Below are 14,199 nucleotides of genomic sequence, written 5' to 3' on the forward strand. Positions count from 1 at the left end.
TACCCTGTATTGCCCTGTATTGTACTGTAGTACCCTTTCACAGCACTTACTGGAGCCACCAAGATATACGGTCATTGCCTCACTTAATGACAGGGACACATCCTGAGAAATACATCATTAGGCAGTTTTGTTGCGTGAATATCGTAGAGTGTGCTTACACAAACCTAGATGGTATGGCCTACTACACACCTAGACAATGTGGTTATAGCCTATTGCTCCTAGGCTACAAACCTGTACAGCATGTTGCTATACTGGAAACTGTAGGCAGTTATAACACAATGGTAAACATTTGTGTATCTAAACATATAAAAGGTACAATAAAAATACAGTATAAAAGATTTGAAAAATGTATACCTGTATAGGGTACTTGCCGTGAATGGAGCTTGCAGGACTGGAAACTGCTTCGGGTGAGTCAGTGGCTGAGTGGTGAGTGAATGTGAAGGCCTGGGACATCATTGTACGCTCTTCGTGTGGCAGTGCAGTAGGTATGCTTACGCCAGCATCACCACAAACACGGAGTAATGCCTTGTGCTACGGTTTTATGATGGCCATGACATCATTAGACAATAGAAAGTTTTCAGCTTCATTATAATCTTAGAGGACTACTGTCATATATGCAGTCCTTTGTTGACCAGAACATCATTATGTGGTGCGTGACTGTACACTAAGTCCTCATTTAACCTCATACATGGGTTCTTGGAAACTATGACTTGAAGTGAAACCATGTATAATGAAACCAATTTTATGAAGGCTAATTGATATAAACAAGAGTTAAATTCCTATTGCATATTTCTGGCACAGAAATATCACCAAACTTCTAAATAAAGACCCCAAACACTTGTAATACTAAACACTGAAGTAAATGGGAGCTATACCTACATTTAAGAAAAATTAATAAGAACAAGTGAGATCACTATTGACCCAGTTTTTGGTGGATCAATGAGTGAGGGTGGTCTTGTTTACAAAATGAAAATTACCAGAGGCATCTCCTCCCACCATGCAGTTTAAAAACAATTACGAGTATGGCAGCTCACTGAGCACTTTCAGACCACATTGTTAATGTCCTGCATTTGTATGATTATACTTTATGAATTTTTGTTTGACAATAATTTGTATTCATTCATTTATCCATTTTCTAACCTGCTTATTCCAGTGTAGAGTAGCATATGGCTGGAGTCTCTCCCAGCAGCTCAGGACACAAGGTGATAAGTGCACCATGGGTAGGACACAGTCATCCCAAGGTGCGCTCACATCCACTCCGATGGGGACCATTAGACACACAAGTGCCTAACTTCAACATCTTTGGGATGTTCAAGTTAGGTATTTGTAGAGGATGTAAGAGGAAACCAGAGTACCTGGAGAAAACCCACACAGACGTGGAGAGAATGTGCAAACTCCACACAGACAGTGGCCCCAGCTGGGAATTGATTTCTTTTTTCTTTTTATCAACGTTATAATGCAATGATGCTATTTGAGGACCTGCTGTAGTTCCTTGCTGACTTCAGGGGCACAAAGGCTGGCCTGCATCCTCAGTCCCTAGGGCAGCGTCTGGCATGCCAATCAGGGAAAACCTAACTGGGTGTTTGATTAGCTATGGGAGGTGAAGGAAGGGAGGGGTCTCATTTTTGGCTGAATCGTCTATCCCTGTCAAAATAGTCCTTTCTGCTTCCTGTCTTACCTTTCTAGAAAGCATTTTTTTTAATTGGACATGTTTATTTCTGTGGGTGGGTCAAAATCTGTTGAGTGGGCTTTTTGTTTTTGTCTCATTTTGAGACGGAGTCTTGCTATGTCGCTCAGGCTGGAGTGCAGTGGTGTAATCTTGGTTCACTGCATCCTCTGCTTCCTGGGTTTAAGTGATTCTCCTGCCTCAGTCTCCCCAGTAGCTGGGTATACAGGTGCCTGCCACCATACTTGGCTAATTTTTGTATTTTTAGTAGAGATGGGGTTTCACCATGTTGGCCAAGCTAGTCTTGAACTCCTGACCTCAAGTGATCCACCCACCTCAGCCTCCCAAAGTGCTGGGATTACAGGCATGAGCCACTGCAATGGCCTGTTTTTGTCTTTTAATCTGTGGATCCCCAGTGTGCTGCTCTAACTAGATGAAGAGCTGCTGGCTTACATCTGTTGGGCAGGCCCTTAGTCCTTGTGGGCTGGGCAGTGTGGTAGTGAAGGAGTCCTGAGCCCCAGATCAAGAGGTAGAGGACCTGACTACACCACTTCTTTGGAATTCAGCCATGAGACAGCTTCCTGGTCCATAAAACGGTGGTGGGGTGCAGTGGGGTCGGGGGTGGGTGGTAACGGCATACAAGTCTACATCTGGGCTGCTTTTAACAATTGGGAGATAATAGTGTGTAAAAGGTCCCTGGCATGGCAGTGTTGGCTGTTCAGGAAAAGTGACTGTTTTTAAAAAATCTCTTCTTTCTTGGATCTCTTTGTGCTTGGCAGTGTGCCTTTCCACTTAGATCCAGGCCATGGTTGGTCAAGGGCAGTTTTTTCATCAGCAGAGTGACTGTAGCCCTAAGGTCAAAGCCATTCAAATTCTTTCTTACGTTCACACATTGGTGATTGTTGAAACCTTGACATTTGAGCTTGGAGAGCTTTCTGGCCTAGGCTAGTGCAATGATAACTGTAGGTCCCACTTTGGCCCTGCGGTCATAACTAGAGTGATACTAATTGCAGCTTTCATTTGTTGAGCATCTGCCCTTCGCCAGACCTGTACTCAGAGTCCATGATGCTCACACCAACCTTGTCAAGTAGGCGGTGGACTCCCCATTTTATGCAAGAGGAAACTGTAGTCCAGAGAGTTTGAGAAACTTGACACGATTTCCCGTTTCGAGTTCTCTATAGGACCTCCTTATAACTACTCTTTTAATTGCTTTTTTGGTTTTATTCCAATAGGTTTTTGGGGAAGGGGTAGTGTTTTATTATATGAATAAGTTCTCTAGTGGTGATTTCTGAGATTTTGGTGCACTGATCACCTGAGCAGTGTACACTGTACTCAGTGTGTAGCCTTTTATCCCACACTCTGCTCCCATCCTTTCCCTACCAAGTCCCCAAAGTCCACTCTTATGCAGCATTCTTATGCCTTTGCACCCATAGCTTAGCTCCCAATTATGAGTGAGAACATAGGGTGTTTGGTTTTCCATTCCTGAGTTACTTCACTTAGAATAATGGTCTCCAGTTCCATCCAGGTTGCTGTAAATGCCATTATTTCATTCTTTTTTATGACGGAGTAGTCTTTCGTGGTATATGTATAGCACAGTTTCTTTATCCACTCGTTGATTGATGGGCATTGGGCTGGTTCCATATTTTTACAAATGCGAATTGTGCTGCTGTAAACATGCATGTGCAAGTATCTTTTTCATATAATGACTTCTTTTCCTCTGGGTAGATACTGGGGTTGTGGGGTTGCTGGATAAAATGGTGGTCCTACTTTTAGTTCTTTAAGGAATCTCCACACTGTTTTCCATAGTGGTTGTACTAGTTTGCATTCCCATAATTGCTTTGACTTAGAAAATGATGGCTGTTTGTAAGCTCCTTGTGAGCAACTTTTTTTTTTTTTTTTCATTTTGAGTCAGGGTCTCATTCTGTTGCTTAGGCTAAAGTATAGCAGTGCAATCATAGCTCACTGCAGCCTTGAGCTTCTGGGTGCAAGCGATCCTCCTGCTTTGGCCTCCTGAGTATCTGAGACTATAGGCATATGCCACCATGCCCAGCTAACTTTTTTTTTTTTTTTTTGTAGAGACAGGGTTTCACCATGTTTCCCAGGCTGGTCTCAAACTCCTGGGCTGAGGTAAATTGCCTGCCTCCGCCTCCCAAAGTGTTGGGATTACAGGCATGGGCCACTGCACCTGGCCGTGAGCAATTTTTAATAGTTGTCTCTTGTCTCTTCTATATGGCCTCTGTTCTTGATTGGCATAACCCAGTTTTACCTAGATGAGGTCATTGCTCAGTGGGTCTGCTCATCCAGGCTCTGCAGAGGTCTACTTTGCTCTGGAAGTGTTTCCTGCTCCTTCTTTTCCCACCTCCAGTGGTGGAGTGCTTGCTGATTGGATAGAGTCCATGCTCTGGAAATAGAAACCGATTTTCTCTCCTCACTACTTTTTATCTCTAACTGCTTCTGTTCGTCTTTTCTGGGCTGCATTCATTTTCCCTCTTTACTGCTGTAGTTTATTGCTCTTTGCTGACTCCTTTATTTTTATTTTCCAGACTTGCCTGAAATGCATCTTGATTCTGGCATCTTTAGATGTTTAAAGCCCTGTACTTTGTTACTAATGATTTCCCTCATTTTGCAGAATTCCATTTGGTTGCAGTTCTATTTGGCAAGACCCTGCTTTTCTTCTTTCTTAAATCATTACATTTTAATATTCTTCTCTTCCTGCTCTTTTATAGAAATTTGTATTTCATTTTTTAGGTTGTAATAATGGACCTTCCGTGCCCTACAGTTTAACTTCTTATCATACTTACTTGTTTTCAGAATCATATGTTCTTGGAGCAGAGGCATTTTATGCTGTCCTTGCTTTTTCTAAAAGGCAAATCTGTCCATACCATTTTGGTACTCAACACCCTTCATAGACTCTTGAAGATCTGCTCTCAATGCCCCATCCCAGTGTTGGAGACCAGTGGTGTCCCCCTCCCTTCGCCTGCCCGCTACGACACTAGATCAGCAGTTCTCCAGAATTGGTTTCAGGACCCCTTTGCATAACTCTTAAAAATTAGTGAGATTCCCCAAAGAGCTTTTGTTTATATAGATTGTATCTAGCAATATTTACTGTGTTAGAAATTAAAATTAAAGAAATTAAAAAATATTTATAAACTTGTTTAAATATAACAATAAACCCATTATATGATATATGATAACATAAAGTAACATTTTTAATGAAAAATAAATATTTCCAAAGCACAAACATTTAGTGAGAAGAGTGACATTGTTTTACTTTTTCCCAAATCTCTTTAACGTCTGTCTTAATGGAAGACAGCTAGAGTCTCATAAATGCTTTTGCATTCATTCTGTTGCAGTATGTTGTGTTGGTTGAACTATATGGAGAAAATCCAGCCTTACACAGACATGTAGTTAGAAAAGGGAGGAGTGTTTTAATAGCCCTTTCAGTTAATTGTGGATAGTCTTTGAAACTATATCAGAACTTGACCAGCTGTAAAGGTTTGTTGCAACATAGAATCTGAAACCAATCAATGAACTTTTCATAATGCTGTTACATTAAAGTCCATTGTCCTATCACATCCGTTGAAAGGATCTTTTACACATCATTTTGTAACATCATGCATCATTAGTCATTTGGAAAATATCAAAATATCATATTTAATACCACCATTTAGAAAAATATCAACATGTCACATTTGTTAATGTCATTGCCATTCTCATCTGAAAAGTCTTTAAGTATTGAGATGCTCTAAAGCTGAAAATACTAGATACAAGCTTTCCAAAGTTTTGTTTGTTTGTTTTGAGATAGAGTCTATCCCCCAGGCTGAAGTGCAGTGCCATGATCTCAGCTCACTGCACCCTCCACTTCCCGGGTTCAATGATTCTCATGCCTCAGCCTCCCGAGTAACTGGGATTACTGACACCCACCACCACGCTTATTTTTGTATTTTTAGTAGAGAGGGGGTTTCACCATGTTGGCCAGGCTGGCCTTGAACTCCTGACCTCAGGTGATCTGCCCGCCTCAGCCTCCCAAAGTGCTGGGATTACATGTGTGAGCCACCGCACCCGGCCCCGAAGTTTTAATTTTTGCTTGAACGCCCAAAATTTGTCTTTAGCAACAAATACCGTCAGTTTTCCTTGAAATAACAGGCTCACTGTATTTATTTTTGACAAAGTGTCTGTAAATACCCAAATCTGAGTAATCATAGTTTTTCTCAGTCATTCTTTCAAGGAAAGATGGTGTTCTGTGAAAAACAGTGGCTAAGCTTGCAGCTTAGTCACACAAGTACTTTTTCTTCCCGAAGACAACCACTGCACTCTGGCCTGCAGCGGAAGTGCTGAATGAGTGCGCTTAACATTTTGTTACATGGGATATTAAAAAGATGTGTACTCAAGAATCAATATTTAATGAAATTAATAATTTTACTGCTTCATCAAGGACACGCTTAGCTAAAATTGACTTAAAAAATAGCTGTGTGTGGCCGGGCGCCGTGGCTTACGCCTGTAATCCCAGCACTTTGGGAGGCCGAGGCGGGTGGATCATGAGGTCAGGAGATCGAGACCATCCTGGCTAACATGGTGAAAACCTGTCTCTACTAAAAAAAATACAAAAAAATAGCTGGGTGTGGTGGCGGGTGCCTGTAGTCCCAGCTACTTGGGAGGCTGAGGCAGGAGAATGGTGTGAACCTGGGAGGCGGAGGTTGCAGTGAGCCGAGATGGCGCCACTGCACTCCAGCCTGGCGACAGAGCGAGACTCCGTCTCCAAAAAAAAAAAAAAAAAGCTGTGTGTGTGGCAGTAGAGATATAATGACCACTGATACAGTGAGATGCCACTGCCTTGATTTATGCTAAGCTACCAGTTGTTTTACCTGCTATTGCTTTTGCACCAGCAATGTAAGTGTCAACACAGTTGAAGATAGTTTTGACCTGGCGGGACTCCCAGAAAGGTTCTTGGGCCACACTTCAAAAACCAATGGGTAAGAGTAAACTGCCCATCATTCATCTGCATGCTCTAGATTCTCTTGCTTTCCATGTCTTGGCTCCATGCCCCCTCTACTCGGAACATTCATCTTCACCACCAGCCCTCCCTCCCTGTGTGTGTGTGCATATTCACACATATTTATACATCTGCACATGTATAGGTGGGTATGTGTGTATAAATGCACACGTGTGTATATTCAGCATTTCTGGTTATAATCGTGTTGCAATGATCTCATCCAGTAGACTGTAGACTGGGCCAGGTTTCATATTTATCTTGGTGGGCAGGAGCACCAAGTACCATGTCTGGCACAGCTAATCACTCATTAAATGTTAGCTATTTTCATCATCATCATCATCAACATCATCATTGCAAGGGCTTAATACATTTTTCTTTTTTAACAAATGAAGAGTTTAGGTTAGTATTTCCCATGGTTTCCTTAGAACATTGGTTCTCTGTGATATCAGTAAGTGTTGATGAACGGGCATCTGTGATCAGCTAGATTTAGGAATGCTCAAATACATTTTTGATTGAAGGATTTTCAGGATCCTTTGTTGTATAAGGTGTATATTGTGAATCTTTAAGGGGAATGGGAGGCTATAGAATGTAGCATTTCCAAAGCTGAATAACTTGTGAGCCTTCTTTTTTTTTGGCATAAGTCATAAAATTAGGTTTCTTGGAATTTTCTTTGGGAAATAATCACATAGTCTGGCCTTTTCATTTTTACAGATGAGGAAACTGATGACCTATATTCATTCTTGCATTAATTTATACCTCAGATATGTAATGAGTACTTCTTAAAGTTAGACACTGCTAGGTTGGGTAATACAATAGCAAGTGAAAAAAAACAGAGGTGGGGAAAGTATTAATTATACTTTTTATATGGAGTAGATGATTAAGTGGGAGGTACAGACATTAATGAAGTAGTTACTGAAATTAGAACTGTTATGTGAATGGTGTGTAGGAAAGTAGACAGTGCTAAATCATTTGTTTTTTGTTTTACTCGTTTTCAAAGCTCTGCCAGGCCCATTTAGGTCTTCCTCTCAACGTTTTGCCACTGCTGGCAGCTCTGTGATCCAGACTGCTGAAGATCAGTAAAGATGTCCATTTGCCCAGCTGCATCATCTGAGAATGTAGCATGTTGAAGACATGTTGTAGCATGTTGAAGACATCTGTTTCAGCATGAAACAACTTTCTCTTAGTGCCTCATGTTTAATAGGTACTTCTACATATTGATAGACTGCATGAAGAATGCATAAACATACTTAGAAAAACCTAGACTGAAGGACAAACCCTACACTGTGGTTTCCTCACCCACTGCCCTAACTCACTGTGCTGTACAGGGAGACTGAATAAAATCATTTCACATGCATTTCCTGCACCCCCGTGCTCTGACCTGGCCACATTTTGGAGGGATCCAGTGACTCTTCCCTTCCCCACCATGCATCTTTCTGTTTTGATCCAGTACTGCCCACACATTGGGGAAAATGTTAATATACTATTTGTATGAATATATTTAATCAAAGGACATGATGTTGATACAGTAAAATTGGCCTGTGGTCTGGTGGCTGCCTGGGCAGATGATAGCAGGAGGGTTTTGCGACAGAATAGCCTTGGAGTCAGGACTTTTGTAAGAAGATTAGGTCAGTGTTTGATTTGATGTTTCATTCTGTGAAGTCACCTACAGAGAAATCAAACATTTACATGTTTATTAACTGGTGCTTTTGGTTTTGGCATGTGGCCACAGGCTTTGGGCTGGATGAGCTCTGGGAATGCATAAAAATCTCTCATTCCCTCTCTTGTATGGGTAGATAAGCAGGAAAATATTTACCTTTTCAGGTTATCCTCTTCAAAGAAGCCTGAAACTTCTTCAGCCACATCATGTTCCTGCCAGAGTCTGAAAACCAACAGGCTTTCAAGAGACCAAGGGTTGAGTGGAGTCGTTTAGGGAATGGCATGTATCCAGGTTGCTAAATTTTTTGGTGTTGGCTCTGAGATTGAATTAGGGAAATTCCCATGGAGTTTTGGACCTCTTGATTTCTAATCTTCTTTGATTAAGTTGGAGTTACAGCAATATCATGGATTCCTACTTTTAAAATAACTTTTTCTTTGTAAAAATAATTCAGACTAATTGTAGAAATTTGGGTAAATAGCAGAAGGCATAATGCTGAAAATTACCCATAATCCTTCTTCAGAGATAATCACTATAAACATTTTGTTTTATTTGCATGTATTTTTATATGCATAATTAAGATCATTGTGTATACATTTTGGTTTCTTCTTACTCCATTTAACATATGAATACTTTTTTTGGTGTTGAGAGCAACATGGACTTGTATTAGTTTCTTGTTGCTGCTATAATACATTTCCACAAACTGAGTGGCTTAAAATAACAAATATAGTCTCATAGTTTTGGAGGCCACAAGTCTGAAATCAAGGTATGGGCAGGACCGTGCTCCATGTGCGCAGACTGTAGGGGAGAATCCATTCCACTCCTTGCTCTCCCAGCCTCTGGTGCTGCCGGCATTCCTTGGCATGTGGTCTTGTCATTCGTATATCTGCCTCAGTTTTCACAGTGTGTGTCTGTGTGTTTGTGTGTGTGTAATGTACCTTTCTTATAAGGGCATGTGAATTTAGATCCAATCCAGATAATCAAGAATACAGCTTTATCTCACAATTCTTGACTTAATCACGTCTACAAAGACCATTTTTCCACATAAGATAACATTTCCAGGTTTCAGGGTTGGGACCTGATATGGTTTGGTTGTGTCACCACCCAAATCTCGTCTTGAATTGTAGCTCCCATAATTCCCATGTTTGTGGGAGGGAACTGTTGGGAGATAATTGAATCATGGGGGCAGTTTTCCCCATACTGTTCTTGTGGTAATAAATAAGTCTCACAAGATCTGATAGTTTTATAAGGGAAACCCCTTTCTCTTGGTTCTCCTTATCTCTTGTCTGCCACTATGTAAGACACGCCTTTTGCCTTTCACCATGGTTGGGGAGGCCTCACAATGGAACTATGAGTCCATTAAACCTCTTTTTCTTTATAAATTACCCAGTCTCGGGTATGTCTTTATCAGCAGCGTGAAAATGGACTGATACAGGACCTGACCTCTCTGGGGCCATTATTCAGCCTTCTGCAGGGTTCTAGACAATGGACTCTGGAGCCAGACTGTAGGGGATCTAATCTTAAGCAAGTGCCTTAACTCTCAGTACCTCTTCTTTCCGATCTGTAAAATGGGAATAATGGTACCTGCCTCCTTGAGTTGGTATACAAATTACAAAGATTAACATATACAGAACACCTAAAAAGCTCAGATTAGTGGCTGGCCTGTGTAAGGAGTAGCTGTTATTATTGTAGTTGTTATTTTTATTAACAATTCTTTGTTAGATGTCATTTTTAATGGCTGCGTAAGAGTTTTTAAATGAATCTACCATAATTTGTCTAATTATATCCTTTTGTTGGATAAGTTTCTTTTTCATTTTTTATCTCAGGTATGATGTTGCCATGTAGCATTAAGTTTTGTTCCACTTTATTCCTTAGTGTAGAGTTCTGGAAATGGAATTACAATGTCAAAGGGTGTGTATAGTTTTAAGCCACTTAATGAGAATTTGTTAAATTGCTTTCCAGAAAGTTGAATGATGAGAGTACCTGTTTTACCATGGCCATACCTGTTATCGCATGTTACCATTTTCAATACTCTGAGGTCCTTTGACATAGTCTGCCCTTTAAGCCTGAAATGTACAGCATAGGGACCCTACACTTTGTGTTTCATTCAGTGAGGAGTATTCTGACCATGCAAGAAAACCTCTAACACAAAATGAAATCCTTGCTTTGTGAAGTCACCCAAGTGCCTTCTTCATTCTGTTATGAAGCCTGGAAACTTGCTGGTGTTTTTGAGGTTAGGGGGAGGGCTGTTGGGGGAAAGGTTGTTAGTAGCAGGGTAATGCTAGGTTTACAGGGACTTCAATAGCATAGTTTTGCTTCTGTTCTCAAATGTGGACATTTAAAACTGAGCATTTGATGGGATGAGGGAGGTACATTTGAACAGAAAACAGATTAATGTAATCACTTTACAACTAAGGCCATGTGAGGGACAGGAGTATGGGGTGGGGAAGGGGTAGCTCCTGCATTGCCTGCTAGATTATGTGGGAGATCAGCCGTGGGAAAGGCTAAGGGAACAGTTTGCATCTGCACTTTGCCCCCCGGGTCACCTGCTAGCCTGCTCTCCTTTCTTGGTGGTGCCCATTGCAGTCTGGTCCTGTGCAGCCCAGGCCTCTGGGCCATAGAGAGGCATAGCAGGGGTTCCGAGTGTGTGTGCTCAAGAGAACCTGCTACATTTGACGTCGTCTGGTCCATTGCTGTTCAGGCTATTTAGAAACAGGGTGGCTGTGTTTCCCCAGTGGAAAGGTACAGTATACAACATGTGCAGCAGGTCATGCACAAATTCAACAATACCCAAACCCACTGTAGTTGGCTAAATGGTGGCCCCAAAGATGTGCTTAGATTGGAACATCGATGGAACCTATAAATGTTACCTTAATTGGAAAAAGGGGCTTTGCAGATGTGACTAAGTAAGGATCTTGAGATGAGATAATCCTGGATTATTTGGTAGGCCCTAAGTGCCATCACAGATATTCTTATAAGAGAGAAGCAGAGGGAGATTTGACACAGAAGAGAAGGCAGTGTGCCAAGAGGAGAAGGCATCTGTCAAGATGGAGGCAGAGGTAGGAATGATGTGGCCACAAGCCAGGGAATGCCAAGCCACCAGAAGCTGGAAGCGGTGACGAACGAGTTCTCCCCTACGGCTTCCAGAGGGAGCATGGCATTGCCTGTTCCTTCATTTCAGACTTCTGACCTTCAGAACTAATACATTTCTTGTTTTAAGCCATCCAGTGATAATTATGGCAGCCTCAGGAAACTCATATACTAGTCTGTGCCCTGTCCAAGACACTTCCGCTGTTTATGTGCTTGGCTCTGTCGCAGTATTATATTGCTAGAAAAGCTTCTGAGCGCTTACTCCCAATTTCTGTATTTATCTGTTCATGACCCAGCAGCAGAGTTGGCACTGGTTTGCAGAACTCCTGTTGAGTACCACTGATCTAGTCTCCATCATTTTATGAATGAAGAAACTGAGGCCCAGTGAGAGGAAGTGCTGTAGGTCTGGGACGAGCAGCAGGTGCCTTTGCTCCTTGGAATATTTAGACAGGGCCAGATCTGGGGAGAGCAGATAGCAGAGTTGCCCTTCGGGGGCCCGCTGGTGTCCCTGTCGCTGTTCTGTACCTTGTTAGGTGAAAGCTGATGCTCCAGTGAGCCCCTAGAGCGACAAGCTGCTCAGAAGGCCTAGAAACTAGGGCAAACTGGTAGAGCCTTTGCTGCAGCTACTGAGCCAACAGCAGCAGACAAAGAACCCTGTCAAGGGTAGAGGTCACGGCTTGCTGATGACTTAATTTCCAGCTAACTCCTTCAGTCTTTATAGACCCTCTAACTCAGGTCATATTTTTCCTCTGGAGCCCAATTTTAACTTTCCATATTTTCAGAATGGCAATTATCTCTTAGAGAATGGGGACTAGACTACATGCTGCTTTGATAAAGTCCAAACTCCTTTACTTGGCATTCATGACTCCTGAATAACCAACTCCCTTCCCCTTTCCAGTTCTGTGTCCCATCCCTCCCTTTTACATACCTTAATCTCTGGACTTCACCAAAATCAGTGCTCCGTAGTAGAAAAGGCTACAAGACATTAGGTTCTTAAATCCCTACAGTAGGTAAGTTCGTGATTGCCCAACTCAGGAACTAATGGAAAAATACGGCGAGGATAGAGGTTGGGCATACATCTGTGAAGCTCTTGGGGGCATAAAAAAACAACTGTTTACATTTACTGCAAGAGAATATAAAGGCAGCACAGCAGCCAGTACCAAGCACTAACATGAACAAAGTCATCTGAGACCATCTGGCCCAGTGGAGCAACCAGATGCCTATAGCCACATACATAAGCCAGGCAAGACCAGAAGAAAAAGCCCAGCTGAAACTCAGCACTGATTGCTGACCCACCATACCTTGAAATAAAATGTTGGTTTGAAACAAAACAAGAATCACAGTAAACCAAGATTTATCTTTACGTATTTTAGTAATGATAGGCATTGTGCCATTACTCAATTATGTCTTGTTTGTTATGGACACTTTTTGGAGTCTCCCACCTTTTTACTTTCAATGGAACTCTTATTTATTTTGCTTTGTGGGTAATACCCATACTAAATCTCCTTTCCCCCAGTATTTGGGCCTCCAACTTAATATTTAATGCCACTGAGGTTTTGAGTTAATTTGTTGGCTGTCGTTTGTGGCTCTCACACATCTCTCTTTCGCCTCTGATGTTATGGGACAGTAGTTCGGATACCTGGGTCACTTTCTCATCATCTTTTATTTTTCCCAAGGCTTTGGTTTAAAAGCCTGTGTTCCTTCACCTTCCACGTTCGTTTCTTTTTCTAGCCCCAAACCTGTATCCTTCATTTTTAAATCAGTGATTTTTGATTGCAGGGAACAGCCATGCTCTCATGGCAGCTTAAGTTAGCAGCGAGTTTGTTGTAGAAATCCCAGAAATACAGGAAGCAAAGCTTGACTGCCTGCTGGGCACAGGAGTGGGAAGGCCCCTCTAACTCCACACAGGGGCTGCGTGGTCCTGTCCATCATGCACATGCACACATGTGCCAGTGTATCTGTCTGCTTGCCCTTCTGGAGCAGAGTGGTGACAAGTGTCTATCCCTAAGCCAGTTGGGAGAGGGGAACCGTGTGACTGCCCTCTCAGCATGGGCTGAGGGGGTCCCAAAAAAGGAGTCTGTGGAGGGATACCTCCCCAGCACCTATTATACCCTTTCTTCTAATTTCTCAACAGGAATAACTCAAGTCACCTGTACTGGAAATCAGTTTGCTGAAATTATTCAATCAACGATTCTTGAAGTTGAAGAAAAGGTAAACATTATTTTATAAGGGAAACTCATTGTCTGGGGAGAGGTTACTGTCCCTGTCATTCCTCCCATATGCCCAGTTTTGTGTGTAATATTTTACCCCTTCTCTCTGCCTGGCCAAGTTCCTCTTCATCCCTCAAGATTTTATCAAATGCCACCTTTGTCCTTTGTGGAGGATCTCCTCCAGGCTGGGGGTGATTTCTCTTGCTGTTGAACCCCCACGACACTTTCTCCTTCCTGTGACATTTGTGTTCTCATTCGCCCTTCCCCTGATGGTCTCACCCTTCCTTTCTTGGCCGGTCGGGTAGAGGTCTGTGACATAACCCCCATCATAGTACTTACTTCCACACTTTATTCTCGTTGCCTGTTTTTGTGTTTTCCCCAGTAAGCTCCTTGAGGGCGCATCTGAATTGTGCCTGGGACACAGTCGGTACTCCATAAATGTTTCTCGAATGACTCATGAAGGAGCCTCCCTGCAAGAGGCCTGCTCCTGTGTGGACCCGTGTCGTACCCCCACCACGCCTCCCTTACTGGGCCTGTACTAGAAATCATTCTTAAATACATTATGATCTTTGAGCATTCATCCGAA

General features: G+C 42.3%; 1 protein-coding gene across 1 annotated transcript in view; it reads left to right on the top strand.

Annotated features, from left to right (window-relative positions):
- The window catches only part of SMCO4 (single-pass membrane protein with coiled-coil domains 4), a 71,150-nt gene that overhangs the window by 36,732 nt on the left and 20,219 nt on the right, over positions 1 to 14,199 (top strand). The window contains exon 2 of the mRNA XM_003252990.2: positions 13,538 to 13,614. The gene's annotated coding sequence lies outside the window, so the exon portion shown is untranslated. The remainder of the gene's footprint in view (positions 1 to 13,537; positions 13,615 to 14,199) is intronic.

The sequence above is a fragment of the Nomascus leucogenys genome, chromosome 15 (genome assembly GCF_006542625.1).
Source record: "Nomascus leucogenys isolate Asia chromosome 15, Asia_NLE_v1, whole genome shotgun sequence".
In the NCBI taxonomy this organism is placed as follows: domain Eukaryota; kingdom Metazoa; phylum Chordata; class Mammalia; order Primates; family Hylobatidae; genus Nomascus; species Nomascus leucogenys.